Consider the following 27,976-nt stretch of genomic DNA (forward strand, 5'->3'; position numbering starts at 1 on the left):
CAACCTGGCGGCACGGTTCAAATGAAGCTGAGGCGTCGCTGCATGCAGACGCTCGGCGTCTCTGTGAAACAGTTGAGGAGAAAGCTGCTTGAGCTGGGCGCACGAATCCTTCACGTTCAGGGTTCGAAACCACGCGACATGGCCCTTGTGGTATGTTAATCAAATGAAATCAATTTTACACTTATTCTTTTTTCCGGCTCTCTTGCACGATTGAATTTATAGCGTTAGTGACATTTTACAAGTTACAAGCCACGAATTACTAACGCTAGTATATTCTCTTATATAACGGCAGTGAGGTTGGTAATAAAACTAACTAGTTACTAAATGTAGTTTAAGTCAGGTGTTCTGTTCGATGCGAAATAGTAAAACAATAAAGATGAACTTTTAATTTGACAATTCGCTAGTATTACTAATATAGTATTGGTTAAGTATTGTGCAAGAATGTAAAGAAGAAAATAATGTAAATTAGAAGGATACTATTATGAATATTTTGTGTATGTGATGTAATTGAGAATTTATAGGATGTATTAAGGGGATTGTTTAAAAATATAATTATATACCGCGATGACGCTGCAATTTACAGGGAATTACCTCGATCGATAAAATGTCATCTATTGTAGGTGATTGAGTTTCTCTTTAGTAATGATATTTTCATATCGAAGTTACAGATAAGGGAGACAGTTATGTAACAAATGTTTAACAAACGTATCTGTAGGAAATTTGACTTTTTAATTATCGGACTAAATACCGTTTTAGATTATGTATATTTAAAGAATTAAATATTTATAATATATCACGCGATTCAAATTACTGCAAAGAACAGGATTCGAAGAAGATGCCATCATGAAATACTTAACTTTACCAATTATCCGTTATTTTACCAAAATTTAGGCTTCAACTGCTGTAGTTGAATCATAAGTAGTCACGATTTGGAAAGACATTTCATTAACATTTGGACTATCCAACTTAAATTTGAATTTATACGTGTCATTTACAGTGCTATTCATAGTCTTTATCATTTAAAATACCGGATATAAACTAAAATTAACATTCTAAAATTAACAAAATCCAAGCTATTATCAGTCAATGATAATACCATTTGAAAATTGTTCCTAATGGAGCTTCATTTTTATTCAATTCTATATTTAATTTGTACTTACCTAATAAAGCAAATTTTATTACTATTAAACTAATAGAATATTTTATTACATGTACATATACTTATACATATATAAGTACGCTATATACAGTTCAAAATGTACGTTTAAAATTTAAATTGATATACGTATATGCAATACGTATATGTGAATTAATTTTCCTTCTTTTACAATGCAAATTCGTGTCAACTCGTCTATATTACATAAGTTTAACATTGATCTCCGCGAAAGTTTGTCAGCATCGCGTGAGGTGTATAGTCAGAGCGTCGATAATTTAGCTAATTAGACGCATGTTAAGCGCGACGTGAACGGATGCCCGGCGTAAAATAGAGCAAATCTGATATCAGCAGACTAGACGTTTATTTTTAATCGTTTTAATCGCGCAGCCCACGTGTTACTTTGCGCCTCTCTTCTTGTCTCTGCTTCTGTTTCACGCTTATCTACAGCTTCCGTTTACCGTCCACGGAACCGGCTTGTTTCAACCCGCGGTAACAATATTTCGATAAGCTGGTCTCGCGTAGAATTGATCTATTAATATTCTCAGGAAACACGTTTGACGTCTGACGATCGTTGATTCACGATTTATCAATGTTTAATCACGTTTAGTCGAGTCGACCACTTTTCGAAATGGTGACTAATATCTCATCATGATTTTCATCATGATTTTCATCGATGATGAATCGATCGCATTATTGGTTAAGGCGTTATCGTTTATTCAGTACTATTTACAATTTTGCGAAGAATATCTTTTTCTTGAAAATTGCATCACAGACAGCTTTTTATCGTAAACTATGTATCCGTATTTTTATTCACTGTCGTCTATTGACAAATATGTATCGTAGAATTCAACGAAGAATCGAAGACAGAAATTGAAAATCTTATTGCTATTGTGGGTCGATAATACTTGAGGAAGCTATGATACGATTAATCGCAATGGTATAATATTCTGCTATTCTAAAGTTGTGCTAATTTTCTCCAAATTAAACCCTTCAGAACCTATAGAGAAGATTTTCGTTTTTCTGTGAATTAGGAAAAGTAGAAACATTTTCTTCACACACTTTGGCAAAGACGTAACGTGCTAAAATTTCAGGCAGCTTTGTCGAAAGTAGATATATATACCTTTTAATTACTAAACAGTTCATTAAAAAGTACAATACTACGCATAATGCGTGACGTAAAAAGATTAAAAATATCGAAAATTTGATGCTATATATCTAAGACCCTCCCACATCTAGTATGTAGTTTCCCACGTCCAAAAGATGAAAAGATCACGTAAAAGAAGAAAAACACAGCAACGAGTGCACGGGTATCTCATAATTCATCCTGCTGTTATTTCGTTGCCGTCAGAATCGCGTTGGAAGGTTGTTCGAATGATTGGGCAAATCGCGGCCCCATCGTTTGCATAATCAAGCATTCCGCCACCCTCGCCCTCGACAGATGGGAGAGCGCGAAAGTCGACGGATACTCACTCCGGTACCGGGCTCTTTAGAAGAAAAATAGGAAAAACGAGCGTGTGCCGACGCGTACGCGACCAGCCGTGTGGCGAATCGAGAGGGAGCGATCGATAGGAGCGAGAACGAGAGAGACAGAGTGAGAAAGAGAGAGGAGGGAAGGGAGGGAGAGGCCGTTACACCGTCTGCTTCGTGTTTCTTCCGTCTGGCCCAGAATGCGAGCCGGGCTTTCACTGCAGTTTTCTCGTCTGGGTCGACGATCGGTCTCCTTCGCTCCCATTACGATTCTCCTTTCTCTCTTTATCCATTCGTCTGTCTGTTCGTTTGCTCTGTCTCGTACGTAGTTCGTTGCCTCTTCTCCCTCGCACAGATCATCTCTCTCTCGCCCTTTTCTCTCGGTCGATGTCGATACCTTCCCGTAGCACTTTTAAATGTCATCAGTCCGATCGTGAGGTCGACCTCGACGTCTGCTTATACAGGGTGAGCTTAAAATGCATGACCTCCGCCGACTGTGGTCCATTGATCGTGAGAAAGGTAAAAACGAAGTAAAAATGGGTATCTTTGAAGTTTGAAGCGAGTCTCTGAAGGTGATTAGTTTATGGAAAAATTGGTTTTGGACTGAGGTTTTGATTAATTTGTATCTGGTGTGGCGAGCAGTTTGTTATATAGAGAGCAGGAAGTGTGGTAAGATTCATAGGATTTTGTAGAATATTAAGAAATGTGTAGGTAAGAAAATAAAAAAAAAATAATATCGTGGATTATATTTATACGTATGTAATGGTTAATAAAGTAAAATTCTTTAAATTTTAGCTATTTTCAGGGATTTTCAATAAAATACTCTTAAAATAAAAAATAAAATTTGTACGTGTATTTTTGTTTAAAAATTTATTTCTCTCCTTACCCTGATACACAAATGTTAAATGAAGGCTTAATGCTTGTTGTAAGTATAGCAAATGGACATTGAACTAACTTTCCATACATCACATGTGGCATATCTATATTCGTATTTGCTTCCTACTACGTTATTGTATTTTATAATTATGACTGTGTTATGAATACAACTATCGTAGAGATTTGTTTCGCTTATTAAATATTATGTGCGTATATAGCGTAGGTTCTTGTGTGATTAAATTATTGCAATTATTACTTGTTATATGTATATAATTTTTAAATCAAACTAAGAAATTCAATCCATCCTCATTCTTTTAAGAATATCAATCAAATTCTGATTACACAGAGTTCAACGACCATCTTCTTTCTCTCACACATAGATGAATTTTAGGATTCATTATTTTTGGAGAATTTCATACATAGAGAGTCCTAATGTCGCTTCTCATAGAGTCATTCATACATTGCTGATTCGTTTTCGATGAAAGAGATTGAATGAGATATTTGGAAAATGAATAATCGTAGAAGAGGATTAGGTCGCGGTCGTCTAAATAGTTCAAGTATTTAATAGCCTAATAGTTTCTTTAATTTAAACTGTTAATGGAAGAGAGATGCAACGTGATCTAACATTTCGTTCTTCCCTTTCTCATGAGAGAAAACAGGAATGTTCTATTCCATTACAATTCAAACATAGCCCCTTCTCTATTCCAGACTAGCGTTCCAGGTATTCTGCCTTCGATCTTCGATATTTTCAGATATCTTTGTATAAGTTTCCCATGGGAAATATTCTGTACACTGCATCCAGTTTTACAAAGAAATTTTAATTAGAAATAACAAAGAAAGGATTGAGATTAGAGAAAAATGAAAAATTAAGCAATGTATATATGTACATTACTAGCAATGTTATCAATATCTCATATAAGACATTATTGCTAACTCTAAAATGAATATATTTGTAGATATATTTTTAGATCTAATAGAGATTTTATTTCTTACAAATAGTCTTTAATATAAAAAATAATTTCATTATCATGATCTCTAAAAAAAATCGTGTTTTTCTTACCGTTGTTTATATTAGCAAAGTATTGAATACAATTCTTATTTTTAGGTTACAGAATTAAACGCGGAAACGATTATTTTTATTCTTCGGTGCGCAATCGAAAAAAATTCTCTTTAACTTTTAACTTGTGTGTCAGTACAGCATAAAACGCCTGAATCATATACATAAATTGAGGGCAAAATTTCTGTGTTCATCCTCCGTAATTAGCATTTAGGTTTACGACTGTCGACTGAAAGACTTTTTTACGATTCCATGACAAATCGTAAACAGCAGGCTTTCTCACACGGGTGTGTTGTTCAACCATACTCTTGGGAACATTCGAGACAAAAATGGGAACAACCAACCGCGTCATAGTTCATTTACCAAATTAATACAAGAACACGTGCCTTTCGCTCGTCAGTGCTTCAATACAACTCATTGTGCTCTTATACTTTTGATATACGAATACTATATTAAAGTAACATTGTTCGTTTTCTTCTCATTATATTCGCATTATATCCATTTGGAATATAAAAGTCGTCTGTTCGAACTTTCGAATAACAACGTCTCGTTCAATCATTTCACGTGGTATTTCCCACAGTGCATCTTACCTAGCTCACCCATACTTCACCCAGAAGATCCAACCACACCCTCCACCTTTCGACATTCAGTCAAACTGTACGTACGTCTCTCGTGCTTCTTCTCTTCAAGAATACAGATATCTACTTATTTGAACAAGTACACGTATTGCTTCGCACACATTACAGAAGTAATTAAATAATCAATTATTTATTACGTTAATACGTATACCTCAATCAATATTCAATGCTACTATATTATATGGCCAAAATTGACTATAAGATTAACAATAAAGCTGGTAAATCAATTCGTCCTTTTCTATTAACAAGTTAATTTTGTCGAATATTTTCCCTGAATATAATTTTACGAATAACGTAGAATGTTTAACACTTGTTACGCGTATGCCGAAGATGGCCTGTAAGTGTAAATACACCGTACATTAATGTTTTATTAAACATCATACGTTTCCAATAAATATTTTGTCATTTGTATATACATCTTCAGGCTGGTTTCAGAAATCAATATAATTTCGACGATCGTACCATATTACATGAAATTTCAAAATATTATGCAACGTAGAAATTTTCAGTGACAAGCGTTCAAATATTTTTATGATCCAGTTTATTCCCACTCATAAATACGGCTGCATTTGCACGTAGCGATTTATATCGCGGTTTTAACGGTTCATATCTAATCTGGCTCATTAGTATCGAATGCACTGCCGGTTCGTTAAAACACATGATAGCATGCGTCCCTCGCGTACGCGTGCCCCTAACCACCAAGCGGACTGTTTTTCCGCGACGAAATTAAGGTCAGCCTGCTTATTTCCCGCTCTTCTTTTTTCTTTTCTCATCCTCCCTCTCTTTCTTTTTATCTGGCCCGTGGGAAACGCGTTCGAGGCTCCAGCTCCCAGCAACCACACTCTCTCGTCGTCCAACTCGCGCGTCGATCGACCGTGTCGACGCACGCTTTTCACGTTCCACTTGCCTCGATTCGGAAGACCGAACCGCGATTTTTTTTCACCGATCTTCTGCCCCGTTTCGTTGCCATTTTTACGACTCTATCGCGATTTATCGTACCATCATGTATTTTGTGTTTTTTACACGTAGCACACGAGAGATCGCGTGAGGATTTGCGGACGCTTTGGTCGCGTTGTTTTACAGACAGGAAGAGGGAGAGAGAGAGAGCAAGAGAGAGCGAGAGAGCATGACGAAAATGGAAACGCCGGATCTCGAGTTTGCAACGCGTAATCCTACTGTATTCGGTTAGGTTCTTCTATGATCGATGTCGCGTGCATGGATTCAAGGTTGTTGCGGCTTGTTGCTGTTGCTGAGTACAGTGGGCGACCGGTACTGCTTATGGAACATTTTTGCCGGATTTTTTACTATTATTAAAAATTTAAATTATTAGAAAATTTCTTAGGGATAGCTGCAAAAAATACAATCCTATGTAATCAATTATACGACCAATGTATTATCAGTTATTCTCATATTCCATAGTAACAGAATTGGTCAATTTTTTTATTTGAAAAATCTCTCCCCTACATATTTATAATACCATTTTTTATTATTTGCTTTAATAACGAAATTTCTATTCTTAATAATTAAAATTACTCCAGATTCGATATTAAGGATTGTATATAAAAAGTTTTAAATAAAACAACTCATACATCGCGAAGAACTTCAACCTGTTCCTGTTCCTTGTCGCGATTCATGATTGCACGACAATCTTCCACGACCATGCAATACCTCGGTTATATCAGCAAGGGGAGGAAAAGTAACGCGCGATTACACGCGTGCGTATGCGAACCGTTGTCAAAGGGTTGCGTGTCAACGACGTGTTCGTGTCAGTGTCGACATAACACGACGATAACACTGGGTCGACAACCACGTTCCACAAAACGATAGCCTTGAGAGGCCAGGCTAACGAACAAACTGAATTAACGAGCGCCAGCATTTTTTAATGTAATCAGTAGACTGTGGATTTTTATGCATTTATAGGAAATTTGAAAATGCAAGGTTGCACGGAATGCGCGTAATATGAAAAAATATACAAATATCGAAGATATGGATAACCAAAACTATTTTAATTATTTTAAAAATTTATCTTTAAATTGTATTTGCTGCGAATTATCAACTAAATAGATTTGATATCACGAACCTTCGATGAATTAACGCTACAGGTGAAGAAGATTTAATATATCCAGAGTTAGGATAGTTTGGCACTTTATCTGTACGAGCAGAGTTGAATGTTTTGACCACGACCGTTGTAAGATCTTGTTGAGACTGAAGAAGAGGTGCTGCCCGAGGCATAAACGGACGGCCACTCCAAATCCCGAACAGTATTCTCAAAAAATATGGATTTGCATAAAAATCTATAGTTTAGTAATGAGACTCGTATCCGTGATAAATTAAAATTATCATTTTCGAAAAATACTTCGAAATCTGTTTATGTACACCATTCTTTTCAGATATACTCGTTCGTTATTTTTATCCCATTTGGGAATTGTTAACGCAAAAGAACCAAAATGCCAAATTAAAGAAAGAAAAATTGTCTGTAAAATAAGAAAAGGACATTTCTTCTCGTTGTTGAAAAAAATTCATTTTCAAAAGGGCTAAACATATTCGATCGGATTTTCAGTGAAAAATGAACAACCACGTAAACCAAAGCGAGCACATCGAACGATTAAGGACGTTGTTATTAACAGCCGATTGCTAACACGAGCGATTGACACGACGCGGCGCGACGTGACCGTAATTTCCCGTCGATTTCCTGGTTCTCGATCACAGGCCGCCAAGTTGCCTTCGGTTCGCGAAATTAAAGCTATTGTCGCGCGCCGAGCACTTCATCGTCGATGCACGTCCTCGTAAATTGCGTCGGGATCACAATGGGATCGCGAGCCAGCAATGATGCGTAACATATTCTGCCTTACAGGTGCGTGAATGTGTAACGAGTGAAACGTGTAACCAACGATGGGATGTGAAACGCTTCGAATCGTTTTGAGTTTGAATATGTTTGCTACGAAAAAAGTCATGATCGAAACTTAAAACTCTCGCAGCCTGAAAATCTGACTCTGAAATCATGAAAATCTTGTTAGGTTTAAAAATCTGAAGAGTTTAGATAGGTTTCGATAGCTCGACGAGTATTCAATATTTTACAAGTATGCAGACTATTAGATCGCGAACACGTATGCAAATTTATATTTCTACAAAGGTAAACTGAGGGAATAGAAATAGAATCTAAGCAGAAGCTTTCCTTACTAAATGTTACGTGTTAAACTTGGCATATTTTATATACTTGCGCATATTATGCGCATTCTAAATTCATTCGTAAATGGTAGATTCAAATCTATCATTAATGTATTATATTAATGGTATATGATAGCGTATAACCATAAATTAAAATTTGAATCTACCATAAATGCACGCAAAATCTGCGGTCTACTGATTTTTTTTGCAGAACAGTTATTAACATAATTATTAAATAGAGATTATTAAATAGATAGGTAACATACATTATTAAAAAGAAATAAGAGTTTTAAGAATTCGAATCATGTTTTAAGCTATTCGGATTTGTCATCATACACATATATATATATATATAATGTATACGATATAGGTTTGAAGATACCATTTGTACGTGTAACGCACGCCGTCGACGGAACTTCCGTTTCATTAAGTTGTATAGAGCGAGACCAGTAATTACGATGCACGCTCGCGTAAATTTTCGAGGGTTGCATCGTCGCGCCTCCACGCTACGAGATTACGGTACGATAAATGTGTTTGATCCTCGAACGTTCCAAGTTATATCCTGAAAATTAAATGGCGTAGACGTCGAATCGATAATGTTTCGTGAATAGTAGTACGTAGTTTGGTAATTTCCAAGTTTTGTTATCAATTTCAAGCTGGTTACAGGGATTATTAATTCACAATGTTAAGAATGGGTAATTTGTATGGTAGCATGAGAGGATTATAAGGGCAGATTGTGACAGGGTATAGTTTTTGATTATGGAAAAGGGATTTTATGATTTAGTATGTAAAGCACATATAGTGACATAGTACGTATTAATAGCTATTACAAAGGAATTTCTCAGAAATAATAATAATGAATGATCAGAAATCTACAACTATTATCAAATCACCCTCCGATGCATCCTTACGTCCACGTCACAGTAATTGCCGCGGAATGAACGAGGCTATTAACATGTAACCTGGCCTTGAAACTCAGAAATTGTTCCAGAAACATCGCTACTCACCCTCGCTGCCCAGTCACGCGTAATTAATTAATCGATTTACACGCCACGCGACGTGCAACACTTTGACACGTCATCGTTCTGATCTTTGCAGAGATATTTCACAAAGATTATAAAAATGTATTATAGTATTGTACCGTTAACGGGATGTTGAAATATTTTATACGAGAAACATCATGTTCACATAGACGTTCTCTATAATAAATGTTGGATTTCTGTCGTCAGCCACTGTCTATAATTATAGTGGTTACGAAAAATATTGATACTTAGTGTTTATTTTTATTTTTATTATTTTATCGCGTTCACCGTTACTTTCCAACGAACCGTTTCTTTTATCAGCTTCTACATTCCATTTTCATAGTATCAAATTTTCGTAATCACACGACGCTATTCCTAATTGATACGAGTTCTAATATACTTAAAACTATGTAAATGCCATTATAAATACAACGATAAATTGGGTTATCGTGGTTATTAAATAATGTGTTATTCAAGATTTCGGCAATTTTCTAATATTCTAAGCTCGCCTCGTCTTTCGTAACTGTCCTAGTATTTATCAATAGATGTATATATATAGAACGAAAAAAGGCACGTGGCGGTCTTCAGACGTTGAGTACGCGAGCACGTTCGAGTGTTAGTGTTAGACATCACGAGCACATACGCGCGCGTAATTTCCAGCAGACGTTTCTCAGCTTGCCGGAGATAACGCTAACGAGGCCCAGATAATAACGTCGGCAGTCTAGACAGTTAATTACAAGAAGTCCTTTGGAACAACGCGTACTCGCGCGCTTTCAGTCTCGCCGCGCGCGTACTCCTTCGCGTGGCGGTTTCGAGCTTCGCGAGACCATTTTACGGGGGTGGCTCCTCGACGATTAACCAACTCGAGAACGGCCGAAGGATTACAGAAAAAATCGCTTTGCGGGCGATCGTGTATGGTGTACGTCGTAGACTCGAGATTCTTTTGAAAAATGAGGCTCACGGAATGGCTAGCCTTGATATTTGCTCTGAACGAGGGAGAACTTTCAATCGGGATGGAAGTGTGGATGAAGATCTTCCCAACTGTGTTATTCCGGATTTTTAGGGTTGTTCATATGTAAAGAGGGAAGTTAAGCTTTACGCTGTCATGTTTCACTGCGTTCGTTAAAGTTGTTATAAACGTTTAGTGTTGCTTTTCAATTTGCTACGTGCTTTGTTAAAATTGATCTTTCTTCATTGTTGGTTCATGGTAATCATGTGTGTGTGTTACTGTATGAAAAATGGAATGTATATGTACACGAAGTATGATACGGTGTATATAGTATAGAATATGAAAAAGTATGTGAATTTGTTATTTATCGATTATTGATGCTTTTACGAATGGATTATTTACTAGAATAGAAGCGTTATATATATTTAGATAAGAATCATGCTACATATTTAGAGAGAAAGATGTGGGGTAGGCTTGTTTCATTCCTTTTCGTTAGAGCAAGTAAGGCACATAAACGTAATAGATACTTTTTATGAAGATCTTCGAAAATTCAAGACTATTAATGAAATAAAAACAGTTTTCCACAATTACATGATTAAATCATTAAATCAGTTTCTTGAAAAAATTACGTTTTTATTTGTAACATTTTCCCTGTAGCTTCATCCTTAATAAATCACAGAAATAGTTTGTCATAAAACCATGCAAATCGATCATGTTTACCCACTACACGATATTTTGCATAATCTAGGAATTATCTATTGATTACTAACTACTATGAACATACAAATGACTTTCCTGCATTCGAATAACAAATTTCTTAGAACGACCGTCGTATTATCGTTTCTGACGTCCACGACAAATGATGACAAATTGTTATCAATGTAGGTACTGACAAATCCGACGGCTGGCATTATACAAAAGTTTATTATTATCGGCGTCAGTCGACCAAAGCTGTTGTCGATATATTCCAGTCCTCACCTGTCCTCTCGACATTGTTTCATTTGTTGATCTTCTGCTTTCATTTTCCCTTTTTTTCTTACCTTTCTCTTTGTATTATACGAGAGATGTGTGGTTGATACGTTGAGAACACAGAGCTTGGAAACAATCGACGCCTTATCATCCTCGGCTATTATTTGTAGATCGAGGACAGGCCTCGCGGAAGATACGATGTTATCGTCTGACGCTTTCTTTCGTTTTGTTTATGGGGTCGCGAGATCGAACCCATCGGCCTAGATTTACTTGAGGAAAGGTTCCGCGGAAAACAAAAATCGCTAGAATGTCACTTATCGTTGGTACGTTTTTATACTGTACGTAATATGTACTTTATTTCCTTATTATGATCTTTCAGTCTTCTCTTAACACAATTTCTTACCAAGATCATCAATGGCCGATCATTCGAAAACCTTACGATTAGCGAATCTTCTCAAATCTTAGCAAAATATTTAGCGAGAATGTTTTTAAAAATCCGACGAATCTTGCATGGAAATCTTACCAAACTAATATTTGGCAAAAGTATGTAAAAAGTTTGATGGATCTTCTATCCAAATCTTACGACAATATTTATCGGAAATATTTAACAAATTCAGCGAGTCTTCTATTCAAACTGCAGCAGTCTATTTTTATATACAAACTTCAACGAGTTAACAGAACGAAAAGAATTTCAAGCCTTCTTAAAATACATTTACTACACAATTCCTCGTCAGAGTGTAGAATCTTCTATTCTATTTACGTAAAAGGATTCGACGCGTAATCGCTTGTAACCCAGTTAACCCTATCCTTTATTCTACGACCGAACAAACTCGTCTGTCTGTTTACCAGCATCTAACGTCTAAAAGCACCATGTTTTCTTGTCCATTTCTAATTTCATTACGAAATCCCTATGTGGAATAACCAACACTAATTTCCATTCTATTGGGTCATACGAAATCCCTTCTCTTGCCACGTGAGCGCTCTATCGCTATTATTAGTGTCATGCAAGCCGGACATAAGCTTATAAATGCATCGGATGAAATATAAATGCGGAAACGCTACTTATTTCGTGCAACCACGTCGCGTCACGCAACTTTACGGTTGCTATCAGCACGTTGCTCGACGCTGTACTGCGCTGTGTCGCGATTTATTGGTCAAGATGGCCAACGTCGATCCTCGGTTAAGTCTCCAGCTCCTCGATCGAGAAAGGATGATTAAGAGGATGATTAACGACACCTATGATCGATACGAAATGAAGAAAATCTGATTTTTCTTTTTCCAAAGGTAGATCTCTTGTTATTTTGGTTGTGAGCTTTTGATTGAGTAACATGGATGAATGAAAGAATATTTTAGTTCCTTTTTGGTAAGAATATTAAGCGCCAGGTGATTATTTAATTATTTTTTATTAAATACAGTAGAGCCTCTCGTATCTAAATTAAGAGGATGACAGAAATTTTGGGATAACAGAACAATCACATTTTCATATTAAATTTTATCTATTTAAACGGAGATCAAGCAAGTTATCAATTTATTGCAATATTTAAGCGTTTCATATATTTTCCTTTGGATGAGTTGTCTATATTTGTTAACACCAGTAACTTTACATTCTTAGGTTCTTTTTTTTTTTTTTTTGCTTCAAATCATCCAAATCTTTTCCCAAACCTTTTGACACGAGAAGGTACATCCTCATTATTTTCGTTCGCTATTTCAGTTTGTATAAAATTTATGTCCAGAAAATCTCCGCCACCTATAAATGAAACATTTATGTATCACGAAATTAAATATTTTACTAAAACCCAGCTAGTGTTTTATTAAAGAAGGAAGAGATTTGACAGACATGTATCTATATTTGTACGTTTCACATGTAGTGTGGTGTTAAATATTTCAATATTTCAAAGAATTCTGAATTCTAAGATGTCTATTCTTTCAGACGATATTTTATTGAAATTTGTTTAATACGTATAAGTAATATAGCTGATCAAGTTCCTTAGATAAAATAGGATTCGCTTATTCTTGGGAAGACGCGGCTCAGGGAAGTAGAAAAGGATGTTTATGGTCAGACACAGAGTAGATGTTCAACTTAACTTGATCTGTATTTCTCAGGCGCTTACGTAATGATGAATACATTATTCTATTTTATTATGACGTTATTGTTTTGCCGTTAAGCAACTAATTTTCTATTTATTCAATTAGAACGTAACATCAACTATGAACATTAGTAATTATAAGGAAAGAAACATTCTAATGTTGCGCATGGTTAAATAATAGATTTCAAAAGTGAAAATATCACTTAAAATTTAAATAGTTAATTTAATTAAAAATTATGTAGGATAAGAGAGGAAACACGTTTAATTTACTTTAATAATTTATCTTTTTAAGCATCTTTCCTTTTTAATCAACTACTGCTCGGTCAACCATGCAAATATTAATCAGTATAGCATCCGGTAATACCAATAATTAAACAAAGTCTACAAAAATGAATAAAAACTATCAGTCTGTTCAATATCTATCTGACTCGTGTAGGATGTTGTGTCTTCTTAGTTTTGTGATTATTAAGCTATACAGAATTTACAGTATTCATCGATAGTGCAGAAAGTGTTGCAATGTCTGATTATCAATAATTCCAACTCGCATTTACGATAAGTCGATTGTAATTATCCGGCGCGGACTATTTGAAACCATCGATCGTTCATTTTTCTAAATGTTTCTTTTATAACGATATTCGATACTTCGCTTCGACAATTCTCCCTATTTATCCTTTTCATATGAGGATCCATCAAACGAGAGTTTCATATTTTTAGAATATTATATAATATATCTGTGATTAATGTTATTATAGTTATATATATAAAAGAGAATCATCCCTTAATCGTACGATGACGATCAAGAAAATATTAATTTCTATTTTTTTTTCTATCGTACATCTGACAAACATTGTCAGATCATATGTCCATATTTTTCATACTGACCTATTACATTCTTTTTACGCGGAGGTTTCGCTTTTATTATAATATTAGGAAGATGTTTCAATTTGTAAATTTCTTTATTATTATCATCTGGCTCTTGAACTATAAGAGTTGTGCATCTTTCTCATCTTTCTTTCTTTCTCATTTTTAATTACTGCTTTATAGAATTTTTCCTGGCGTGACTGGTATGTGTGGAATGTTATTTTATTTTGGTGTAAAAGATGGATTAGCTTCCGGTAGGCGTCTGGTGTATTTGTATTTATTTTGATAGCGTCCACCGCTGTTGCTTCACTTGTCTTACTCGCTGAGGCGAAATCTTCTTCCGTGAGAACAGTTTTGATGTTGTCCAGCATGAGCGGCTAATTGGCTATATCTTCCATTCATATCAGGCACGATTTTTTAATTATATTTGATGTTTAACAGTGAAAATCTATTGAAATTTTCTACACGATTATCATTGTTATTTCCACTTTGTACGAATTGCTTCTTTCCCTGGCGGGACTTTTATTTGTTATGTATCTTTGTTGTTTTTACTTTTATGGGGTTTTATCTGTTGCCACATTATTTCTGGAAGAGTAAAGTTCACGTTCATTTGTTGATACCCTGCCACGACTATGTGTTAGCTAATCCTTTTTTACAAATTTTGGAATACTTTATCTTTGAGAAATGGAAAATACGCCATCTAACAATACATGGAATATCGAAGCGAAGCATTAAACAATATAACATCTGTTGCAATGTAATTTTTATTTCGTGTCGTATGGATCCAAGAAGAATTTAAGAGAAATCAACGATTGCAACGTGGTATCTGCGACAACTATTCGATGGAGGTCCCACATTGCTCAGATATCGCGCGAAGATTTGCTTTGCAGAGTCTAAGATTTACGGAAGCAGAATTAACGATTATTTCTGACCTCTGTATAAATTGGACTTAACGTGGATAATGTGAGGTCATCGTCGTGATTATCTGACTTTAAATATCTATCAAAATGATGTAATAAACATTGCCGAAATTCCATTTCAAATCTCTTAATCTCGTTTCGAGACAGACCGCAGACAGACTGGTAAAATTGGCAATAAAATGTTTCATTGGACGCGATCGAAAAGTTGAATCGCGTAAATTTGCGCTCAGCTTCCTTATTAAAATCGGTATTGCTGTTTCAGGAATATGACCTGACGATATGACGAGTTCGAAATTTTATTCTAAACATTTTTATGCGTATAATATTAATTACTTACTTCAAAAAATCTTCTTCTGTAGTTTCTACTATTTTAGATATAATTGTCATACTAATTTTCAGTCTTATGTTCCTTGGTAACGCAATAAAATTTAAATAATATTTAATATAGTAAGAATAATAATATATTGATCAAAATGTTACTGAGCAGAATAAATTCCACAAGTATCGTTTCTTGAAAATAATCTTTCATCGAGCATTCGGACACTGTTTCTACCTTAAAAAGTCCAACATTTTAATTACTCGTAAATTTCCAATCAATCTTACTTATCTCATCGAAATAAAACGAGTTCCATTTGAAAATTTATTCAAATTTCGGGTCGTCCATACTATCGAATCCTGGAACCGAATCACGAGAGCATGTACAACGTGCATTGTCAGTGTAGAAGTGTTCGCGCTTGAGCGTAGAATCGCTTGGATTCTTGGCGCGGTCGCGCTTGTTTGGCCTTAAGGTCGTCCCGATAACGAGTCGCTTACGTCAGTCGAGAAACAGGCGACACGTTTCTCGTCCCGGCCCCCGTTCTTCTGGCGCTGTCTGGTTCCTCTTAGGTTCCATCTGTCTACCTAATCATCCTCTATCATCCGACCCTGTTTTTCTCGTCTGCATACACGTGCACCGCTAACTATATAAGTAGCTATAAAGACATTTTTATTAAGCATTTGTTGGCGAACGTTAGAAATTTTATTATATTTATTTCATACGTAAATCGTTGGACACTTATTAAGAAATTCTAATGAATTTTAATTTATACGTTCGTTCATTTTTTACAGACAATGAATATGTTACATATACCACAGGCAATAAATATTCAGTATAAATGCTTTCCACCTACATCCTTTAGAACACCTTTACTTACATTTACTTTTCATAAAAGCAGACGAATTTCCATAAAAATAGGGAAAAGCGTTGAAAATTCATGTAGAAAATTGATGTTCTACGCTATAGGTATCTTAAACAAAGTCGATCAGAATATCACTGAGCTCTCTAAACTGGCGAGATGCTGTGAACTCACGTTCGTTCGTCGCGACATCAGAACGGAACCGATCGTCCGTCTGCTGGCCTTGGGCGATAACGATAATTGGCAGAGGCCGATTACGCGACGACCGGGCTGAATAACGTGGCTAGTCTAGCCAGCACGTCGCGCTAGATCGCAGACACTTGGCCCAATCGAGATTAATAGACCCATTTGCACCGGTTCCAGCAAACGTTCGTGTTCGTGTTTCCTCATTGGATCCAGTGATCACGTGTGGACCATGTTGGTGGTCCTTGAGGGATCGACACGAGCCCATCGAGAGTGCTGGTTTCGTAATGCTGGCGCGCACCACGATCCAGAAACAGGGATTATTAGGGAGGATCAGGAATAAGTGGGTGTCCGAGGGTTTCATCTTCGCTCGATGATGGACGTTTTTCATGTTCCTGAACACATAGTAAGTTTGTGGATAGTTAGTTTGTTGGAATATATTAAATTAAGGGACAGTAGCGAAGATGATTGCGTTGTTTAGGTTGATTATGGTGATTAGGAGAAGGAATGAGAGGTTATAGGGGAGAAGAAGTATCGTCTATTTGCATATTTACATCTTGTATTATCATTTAATTTAACGCTAGGAATAGGACAGCTTCGTGCAATTTTCCTGTTTATTTCATCTACTTTCTTTTTATTTTAATTAAGAAAATATTGAGTCTGACGCGTTTGTGGGAAGATCTAATAACATTGGATATTCAGAAAATGAAACGATAGAGGTAGAAGCGATAAACGTCTATCAATGGTCTAAGTAAAAATGTAATGAAGTAAATATAAGTTATCCGTAATATTTGAAAGAATTTATTTATCTCATTCGTTGGTTGATTAAATTACAATTTTGAGCGAGATATGAAAATTCCAAAATACACGAGACGTGAAAATTCGAGGATCGCAGCAGAATCAAAGCTCATCGAAATGAAATTCGTCACAATGAAATATATTGACGTGATTCGTCGTTAATAACACGAAGTGCATGCTCCCGGTGCATTAAAGAGAAGATAATTAATATGAAACTATATGTTTCTCTGTTGTAATTTGTTTTTCCCTCGTTGGCCAGTTGATGTTATTATTTCTGGAATATTCAACAAGCTGAGGATGCGATTACTATAAACAAGAAGAGAATGAGAATACCATAAAGAACGATATGTAGATCCGTGACCTCGAACAGAAACCGATAGCGATATTTATGAGCATTGACGAACTGACAAGTTTGTAGGTTTTAATGAGAATGATAGTGTACCAACTTCGAGGGGGCAACGATATTGGCATTGATCAATTCTAATGCGCGAATATTCCAGAACCACGTGTCTATATTAATATCCTTTGATTTCGGAGAAAGTAGTAATATCAGCGCTTTGTTTCTCATTGATAACGAGTGAGATCGATATTCATAGATGGCAGTGTCCATTCAGTGTAATTCCAATGCGTATTAATAGCTCATTTGTGCCGGTGATTATGAAAGTGGCCTAAGTCAAGAATCTAAGTAGATAAGTTTATCACTTATTTCGCGTTGCGTTTATTTATGTTACAATAATACCATCTTCGCAAAGTAGTAGAAATTGAACTTGCATCGAGTTGATTGTTGCGCCGTTAAACAAAATTCATTTCACTTGTCAAACGTTGAAACACCTTTAGATTTAGGCCATTCTCATAATCAGCGACAGCACATTTGACGCGAGCAAACGTGCTTCGAGCATCTTGGGTTAATGTAACGAATATTCCTAGCCTCCTAGTTCGTAATCTTCTGCGAGATGTTTAAGCGAAGTAAAGTAGGCTATTTTTCACAGAAATAATAGTCGCAATGGACAATTCGTAAATGTCCAATTTTAGAATTTTGTAGATTCGTTTAGAAATTTTTGCCGATGTGAATGATTTTTTCGTAGAATATATGTACGGATGATGTATTATTCATATAATCGTTGATTTTGTCGTGGAAGAAATATCACAATAGAATACACGTAAATAGAAAAAGAGGAAAAATGATCCTACGCTAAAATATCTTATCCGCTATATTTTAAAATCGTTCTTGCACCAAACGATGCGATATTATTTTCAAAATTCAATCCTCGAAACTGCATCGATCCCCTATAATCCATAACTACGTCGATACAAAATTTCCCGTGAAAATTCATATTTCCATGAATACGTACGCTTGAAAGAATAGAATCTAGACAGAAATTCATTGCACGTATTGAAGTACTGGTATGAAAAGTACTATAGCTTGGGCACTTTATATATTTTCGTGTATTGGAAACTCGTTATAGGCATTTTTACGTCTTCAAATTTCCTATAAATGCGTAAAAAGCCGCAGTCTATTTATAACTTCGTATGCGGCAGGATCGATGCTCGTAACCGCACCGGTGGCGCGGCGCAGCGCGTAATGATTTCATTTTACTCGGGCGAGCTTCCGCTCGAACGAGATCAAGGATTCAGAATTCAGCGTGTCGACGTCGACAGGCAGCGAATGGTGGAGGCGAAACTAACGGTGTAAAACGGTGTGCGAAGAAGGAGGATTCACTTTCGTTTCCTCGCCGACAGTCCGCGGCCACACGAAGCAGTTCCGCTTGTCTAACGGTGTTTCTTTTTTAACGGGAGGCCTTGAAAGACCTAGGACAAGCAACGATAATCGAGTTTTCGGTTGCGCAAGCCGTTTCTTTTCCACGCTTCACAGCGATCACGTAGCTAGAAAGAGCGTCGACCCTAAAGAGCCAGTCAGCTCTCGTGACTGCTTGTTCTCCGGTGTCATAAACCTGGCCTGATGCCTGTCGATCTTAATCTGCTGCAGCCAAGGAAGAGAGAGCGGTTTTCTCGCAATTCTATCGGAATAGGGAGAACGCGTCGCGTCGATCGAACATCGTTTGCTTCTCTCGATTTTCTATTCCGAATGTGGTCGTACATTAGAATAACGCTGTCCAGACCAGTTCTTTCATCGTGGAATTTTTATTCCTTTCGGACTTTAAGAGCTTTGAAACGTTTTCCTTGTATGCATTCTTGTACGGATAAATAATTGAGGAATTTTTCGTTGCAGAATAATATCTGATTTTGTTCTTTTCGTTTTACACAGTACGTAGTCAGAAGCAAGCGAGACGAAATTTGACGTTAAGTTCTTCTTTTAAAATTTAATTTTAAAATTATAAAATTATAAAATTGAATTTAAAATTTGAAATAAATTAACCGGTAGAAACATAGATCGTTAGATGTTGCTACTGTTAACTGTAGACGGAACGTCGCGCCAGGTCGTCTGCATAAAGAAACTGTCTAGATGATACTTTCTATAGATACGATAGTTAATCTGCTATCTGCACTAATGAACTGTAAAGAATATTCGAGCTTGAGAAAAAAGCAGAGAGAGAGAGAGAGAGAGAGTAAATTTTAGTGCGTCACAGCTTACAGATAGTTGATAGATAAATTAGTGAAAATATTTACATACGTATTTATTCGATGTTCCCACTTATTAGTATTAATCTTTTCATGGACTACTCTATTGATACAAGAAAAAGATAAATTTCTTTCGTCCTTCAAAATAATATAAAATGTATTTATAACATATATCTATACGATATATGATTCAAATATCTGAATATAGGAATATATAATTCTAAAAAATACAGAAAATCTATTTTTCTTCTGTTTTAACATGCATATACTCAACGTTTACTCTGAAATTTGAACGAAATTCAGATTACTATGATCGTTTTATCACGCCCATATATTTCACATTTATCCGTCTCGTGACATTTCATTATTTTATCGGGCGAATTCTAATTTCTCGATAAACAAAATTTTTCTACGATGCCATTTCTGCACCAAGGCTTATCCTAGTTACCGAGGCCGGTGCAACTGGTGCATCGTATCGTCGGTGCATTGCCCTCGTGACGCGAATATGCTCCTCGATCGATTTGCCTCGACCACGGCTCGAATCGTTCCTTCTAGCTTGGAAATTCTCGATGTTGTACAGCCGAGATGCTATAAAGTGACGTCTTAAAATGCCAGTAACTTTATTTTCACGCAGTGAAAATCCACCATTCCTTCCCGATCTTTTTCTTCTCTTCTTTTATTCAATACTTGCACGTTCGTTCGACGTTCCCTCTTTCCCTTTAATTTTAAATTTCGTCAAGCGTCTCCAAGAATTTGTATATCTCGTGGAAGATAAAGATAATGGGAAATTTATTTTGAAGAATGTAAATTTAACGATATGGGAAACAGTGTGAAGATATTCTTGCCATACTTGAACTTTCAAAGTATTCGATTACCAAGGACATTAACCCTTTCACTGTAAGGCATGCGCCGTGTATGGAAGACTTTTCACGCTCTGAAAGTATCATCTCTGTGTTGACTGGATAAAAAAATTAGATTCTTGGTATCTTTAGAGAGCGATCACAGCTTGGATTCTAATACTATGGGTGAGATCTGTAAAACGAGTGTTGTAAGATTTTGTTAAATAATACAATAACAGAGGAAGGAAGATGAAGTCAGCTAAATCGTACTTAATATAATAAAGAACATACTTTCAAACAAAACCTTCCATCTCCAACATAAATATCCACAATTTGCGTCAACGCTTATCGTTTATTATAAATTGTAATGTTTTTTGTTTTATAACCATAATAAGCCTTTTCAATTTCTTTGTAATCTATCAGTGTTAACGTATACGAGACTGATTTCTGAGAACTGGATTATTAAAACATCTTATGGAGCATCTTGTAAAAAGGAAGCGCGATATGCTCGTCACGTACGCTCTTCAACAACCTTTTTTCTTTTTTTTAATAACTATAATCTTCATATCTAATTTCGAACACGTCAATTCGATAACAGATAAACACTATCGTCTTAACATGTTGATGATGTAAATTCTCCTCCGATGTATAGTCGCTTTCCAGTTCTTTATCGGTTTACCGCTCATCCGAAATTTGTTAATTCGTTTACAAAAAGAGAAAAATCTCGCACGATTATTTCTAGACTAAAGGATAGTCTGTTTAAGAGATGATTTAATTAACAGTTTAAAAGAACTGAAACGATGCTAACAACAGAAATCACATATCGGAAAATAAATTCTCTCGCCATGTTCATTTCGTTACCTCTTAACGTACTTGGCATAAAGTTTCCTTCAACTTGACGTACACGCGAGGACGACGTGAAAATCTTCTTGAACAGTGGCTTTTAAAAGGCCAAGAATCATCTTGTATTTTCTTCAATTTAACTATTCTTCCAATTAAATAGATCAACCACGTGCAAGGTGCAACAATTATAATTCGTTGTCTTTATATCGAGTGCGTTTTAAGTTTAGCTGTTTCTTCGATATTTCGAGATTTTCAATTCGCAAAATCTTAATACCTACGAAACGCATCTATCTATGAATACAAATTGCCATGACAGACGACATTGAGTAATTAAAAGCACCAATAATCGACAGCTGCCAGAACCTATATCCGTTGGACATCGCACAGAATACACACCGCTGATTTATATGCCTGGTACATCCATCAATCTCTAATTTGTCAAAATTGCTTGTCGACGCGGATCAATCAGAAACTTTAATAAAGACACCTGTTAAACTCACGTTAGACACTATAAAAAAGACATCGAGTTATTCTAACTTCTACACGTAATATCCATCATTCTTATAATTTGCCAGCCATTCGCACGATATCTTTTCAATCGCATTCCCACGAAAAAGGATTTTCCAAAGCAATTTTCGCGATTCTAAAATCGAGATTTCCCATTATCACTTCTGCAAGAATGTTCGAAGATCTATCAACAGTTTCACGAATAATTCGCGTATCGAATTTCGCGTAGAACGAAGATTTTCCCAACGAGGAGGGTGAAAGTCGGATTTTCAGGTAACTACGTTTCGATCTCGCGACCTATCCCGTGGACATTGCGCTCGTCTTTGTTATACGAAGCCATTGTGCGCGATCAATACGAGTTCTGCGAAGCACAGGCCACTGTGAGCCGCTAGCATCCCCCGGTGCTTGTTACCGACGCGACGCCACGCCGTTACGAGTTACGTCGCGACGGCAGCAGCTTTCCCTTTCGACGGCCTCCGTGGAAATGGAGAACCCCTTTAAAAGCTTTAACGCGTGTCCCGCCGTGTTTTATTCGCACCGAGGAATATTCCTTCGCCGATTCCCAACGCGAAGAATTCTCCTTCGTCGTTCTCCCGTGACGAGGATTGGCATTGCGCGGGTAGAGATCGATGGCGATGCTTGGACGCGGATTTTTATGTATTTGTAAAAAATTTGAAAGGGTTAAATTGCAGAAAATTCGTCCAGAATATGAAAAATTACATACAAATATAATGGTGTTTTTCTACGGTGTTTTATAGGAAAAACGATGATCTAGCTTTCCGTTTCTATATTTTTTAATCGTATTATTAAAAATATGAATTTGCATAAAAATCCGCAGTATTGCTGCTACGATTAAACTGTGGATTTCGATGATATTTCAAAGTACAAAAATATATAAAGTACACGCAATATGCAGAGGTATATAAAATACGCAAAGTATTTGTTATAATATTTAATAAGACTGTTGAATAAATGAATGAAATCTCTCTCTGTGTTTTATTCCCTTAACTGTTTCCATAAAAATACGTATTTGCATAAACATCCATACTTTACAATTGCACGAACGTATCTTTTAACGGATCTCCTTTCCCTGAATATTTAAACTTGCGGTTTAAAAATTCATTCGAACCCTATGACCAAATAAGAAAGGTAACGCGAAAAGATTCATATTCTTATGGCCAGAAGCGAAGGAACGAAAGTTGATAGAATCTTTTCTACGACAAACATTCGATTTGAATATTTCATACATACACATGTACATTTAATTTGTACATCTTTATCAACGTCTTTTACGTTCCATTTACAATAAACTTTTGCTACGAGTAAATAGATGAATCACTATAGATCACAGAGTTGGAAATTCCGTTGATGTAGAAACATTCGATACAAATTGAAGTTTCATGCGACATGCTTTATAGCGATCCCAAGAGTATGTGTCAAAGTGGCGTATTCCTTGCGTTATGTACCCTTGAGGATCGTACGTACAGCTTCGAGACTCCGTAGTTCGTAAAATTTCAAGTATAACTCGGTCACCCAAACATACATTTTACAAGAGACACGTGCAACTTTTATAGATCAAGGTTTAATCTTTCTGATTAATCGTCTCGCTATTCCATATATACTATTTTCGTAATATCTCAAGTACCTATCTTATCTTATCTAGAACAGAATTCCCTTAACCTCTAGACAGATGGTTTCTATTCTCTTCTCATTTCCTATGTAATACTACGCTCTACGTTGTAGTATCGTCTACTAGATAAAGACAGTCTCTAGTATATTCCAGTTTGATAATTCTCAGTTTGATGACCCGCGCCTATGAACATAAGATGTAGAGATAAGAGAAGCTTCATTTCGAGCAAGATCACATAGTCGACCATTGCATTACAAAATATAAAAATTAAATGATACATCTACAGTCACACCAATAGTTGGTTATTCATCAAGAACGTTTGCGAATGTTTGGTAACGTCGTGTGAATTTGTTGTCGTGGAAACGTTAATTCTAGACACTCTGTATCTACCTGTATATGTATTTATCATGACATGTTATACATATGTACAGTTAGTGTTAAAATACAATGTGCAAGATGATTAATCTTCTACATTTCGCCATCTTAAGCTCGCAAATGGCCGATTCTCTGTCGCAATAAGTCGTGCAGCTTAATCTACAATAAAGCCACGATACGCTAGTATTATTAACCTCATTGTTAACCGGAATCAATTTTAACGGCGCCTGATAAGGTTCACAGTTGCGAAGAACAAGACGGTCGGACTGATAACCCCGAAATTCCTCGAGAAAATTCCCTGGTGATACATCGCATGCATCCTTCACTTTGAAACTTTGTGCACTGTTTAAACTCGTGTTTCTGGGTCTTTTAACGCATAATTTAAACTTATAATCCGACGATTCCACAAGAAGGTATAGCAAGGGCTATGTATCGTTCAATTTGTATACTTTTGATCAAATGTACATATTACACATTGCTAAAAATCGACGAAGTTTTGTAGATTCTTACTAATATGTGACAACCTGTGAATGATCCTGTAAATTTACATTCTCATGAACGTAATTCAACAAATAGAATCTAAACAGAAATTTGTTTCATCAGTTAAGTACATATCAGGTATAACAAGATATTACGTATATCGTGGTACAGCTACTGTATTCTGAGTATTAAATATTAATATTTATTTTAAATATTAAATTCTAGGAATTAATTCGTTATCTTTACACTGAAACTATCTCAAATTTCATTATATTACTGTTACGTCCGGTGACTCTCCGGTCGAGGCGTTCATCAGCTGTGTACATATAATTAAGCCTAAGGAACGACGATAAAACGAGGCTTCCTGATTTACCGTTAAGTCCGTCAATTGGCATAAAGCAATTTCGACCCAGGAAGTTCCTTATGGTTATTGCTCGATCAGGTAAAAATAGGGGAAACCTGGGTTTTCCCATGTTTCCCAGGATTTCATCCACAAGCGACCAGTGGTGGGGCTATCTCTACCGAACGAGAGTTTTCCCTTGCGACAACATCGTCACCGGACTTCATTGGATCTACGACATTCGTACAGTCAACATCTCTTCACTGGCTATACGACTACAGTTCAGTCAACGTCTCGATACTGGTTCATCGACTACAGAAAGGTCAACACATCTCTACGCTGATTCTCCAAACCTGAGAACAGTCAACGTCTCTCTACCGGGTCTTCGCTCGTCAATCATTCGTCTAATTCATTTATCCCTTACGCAACGGTATAACTATCTACTGTACAAAGTTGTTGAAAATATATATATTATAACTTGTTAACCGCAGTGTTATGTCAATTCAACCACCCCTATTATCCTAACAGAAATAAGGAGATCGATCTGTTCGTGGCATCGATTATTCTAATCGTAACGACTCCCGTTGACGCGCTTCCTCTCGATCGCGTCTCCCCGCGACTAGTCGAACAAACACTTACCATAGAGAGTTTAAAGTTCTTGATATTCACGAAACGTAACATTTCCAAAAGATATTAATCGATGAAAAGCAGCTTGACGAAGCTTATAACATTCTAGGGCAGACATCGAATTAATTTCTAATATTTTAATATCTAATGTTTCGCATGGTTAATGTTCGGTAATATAAATATGCATAGACTATTTACGAATGCTGGTGTGCTTTCTCGTTTGCATTTCCTATCTTCGTTTTGCTTTCCTGAGTCCCTGCCTTTTTCTGTTTCCTCGTTCCTTTTCGCAATCGCGACTACGATCAACGTGTTACGAACTTTTTCTCGGAGCACACGCGTGCGTTATCGAGTCGCGTTATCAGGCCGCGATTAATTCCGCCGTGTCAGGGAATAATTCGTGCGGCGATACGGTGCAGTTTTGATACGACACGGTGTGCAGTGCAATCGAAACGTTCTGGTTGCCTGATAACTTCAAGATGGCCGTAGCCTCAGGAGAATGGAAATCCTCCATTTTTACTTTTGTTATCATTTCGACGATTTTCAAGAAACACAGCAACGAACCTGGCGATAGTTTAGATCAATAGATCGTTGACGATATACCGTGAAAGAAATTTTACATCGGTCAGCACTTATTCTTGAAAAGTATGAGAAATCGAACAAGACGAAAAATTCCGGTTCACGTCTTTCGTTGTCAACGTTCGAAAAAATTGCAAATGTCGATTCTTCTCTCCTATCAGAAATATGTCAGTTGCTTCGCAGGGATATCGAAGATTTTTCAAGCAGTCAAAGATTCCAGAGCGCGCGACGTTTTACGGACCGAAGCGTGGAAAGGATACAGGTGGATAGAACTTTGCTCGTTCATCTCTATCGATTAAATCGAAGCTTTGTTCCTTCCTATTAAGCTCGGCTAATGACAAAATTCGCAATCACTTAGTTGTCAATCTAATAGTATAGAACAACTTAATCCTGATTTTCCTTGGTTTCGTTATCTTATTTCTCGTGATTCATAATCATTGAGAAATGTTTCACGCACCGGACTGACACGACTGTTGAAAACGAATTTCACTTAGTGAGATAGTGAATTTCATTTGTGCAATGTGACTATTTCTCGTGGGTAATCTGTGCACTGCACTTTACCTTCTGCATACTACGTAGAAGAGAATGAGAATAGCGTGAAAAATGGGATAGAGAGACCGTTGCGTATAATATACAACTTTCTAAGTACCAGGTAGGAAAATCAGGTAATAAATCAGGTATTAGACACTTAGGAAACGAAGTAAATGGAATAGGATGTAAGGACACGGTACCTAGAAAATGTAATAGAATAACGTAGTATAATATTTCTTAGTTTCATTTCATTTTTCATGGGGAAACACGGTCTTTTCGGTTATACCTCTACCCTAAAAGTAGCCTGCGTATAATTTACTTTGTATTATACTTGGAGAACTCCACCCTCGAACCCTTTACACGCTCCCCCGAAATACCAACGAATACTCACCCTCGACCCTTTTATTTACACCTGAGCGTATGTCAACAGTCGACGTATGACCCGTAAAATTCCACGATCCACACCGCTGTTATCACAAAATTTCCAAACGAGCGCAAACACGAACGAATCGATCTCTCGTCGTCGCGATTCTCAATGGGAAAAGAAGCTAATCCCAAACGAAAAGGAAAACAGTTTGAAGAGTCTATGCTCGTACCACTTTCCCTATTCACAGTGAGGATGCATTGAAACGCAACAACTATCGTTAGCCAACAGCGGTTTTACTTGTGATCGCGACCACACGTCTGATCTACGAGGTTTGCGTACGTTGCCACGTATCTGTCTTTTACCTGTCTAATGGAAATTCGATGCAAGTCGGCCGTGGAAATCGGCCAATTAACCAGCTGTCTGTGCAACAGAGTGGCAGTACTCTTTAAAGGGCATGGTATAAAATGAGAACGGTTGCTCGTCGGCGTACACAATTAGGTCGATAATTAGCGTGTGCATTGATGGAGGGGGTGGATGTATGGTCGCGCACCTCGTTGTATATGTTCCCTGTCGGCTTTGTAAATCATGTTCAAAGCGACTTTAAATACCCCTGGCGCCTCTGGAAATTCGATAATCTCGTTAGAGGCGAGGGTGACTGGTTCAGGGTGGCAAATGTGAAATATGGAAATTGGTTTTCTCATAGATTATTATCTTTTCCACCCTTTCCCTCTCTTGGTAACATTGAAATTTTGATTGATACGGGTTCTTAATTTAACGAATTATATGCAAATACATGTTTTTGATTTCTTATACGAGCGCGTATTCCCACGGAACGAACATCAACATCGTAGCAATTGACTTATAATCGGATTAATAGAAAAGCTATTAGTCTTAAAAGAACACGATGAAAGTTTACAAAAGCTATTTAGAAGAATCGCAAAGAAATAAAATGGAG

At 36.6% G+C, this 27,976-nt stretch overlaps 1 protein-coding gene and 1 long non-coding RNA gene across 2 annotated transcripts in view; one reads left to right on the top strand and one right to left on the bottom strand.

Moving 5' to 3' along the window:
• The window catches only part of LOC100644813, a 188,432-nt gene that overhangs the window by 134,602 nt on the left and 25,854 nt on the right, over positions 1-27,976 (top strand). The gene's annotated exons all lie outside the window — the stretch shown is intronic.
• LOC125385766 lies at positions 12,857-16,516 on the bottom strand. Its single transcript, XR_007225384.1, has 3 exons — positions 16,364-16,516; positions 15,508-16,141; positions 12,857-13,049 (listed from the first exon to the last, which is right to left on the bottom strand). It is a non-coding gene; the product is annotated as an uncharacterized LOC125385766 (long non-coding RNA).

Source organism: Bombus terrestris, chromosome 10, assembly GCF_910591885.1.
Source record: "Bombus terrestris chromosome 10, iyBomTerr1.2, whole genome shotgun sequence".
In the NCBI taxonomy this organism is placed as follows: Eukaryota; Metazoa; Arthropoda; class Insecta; order Hymenoptera; family Apidae; genus Bombus; species Bombus terrestris.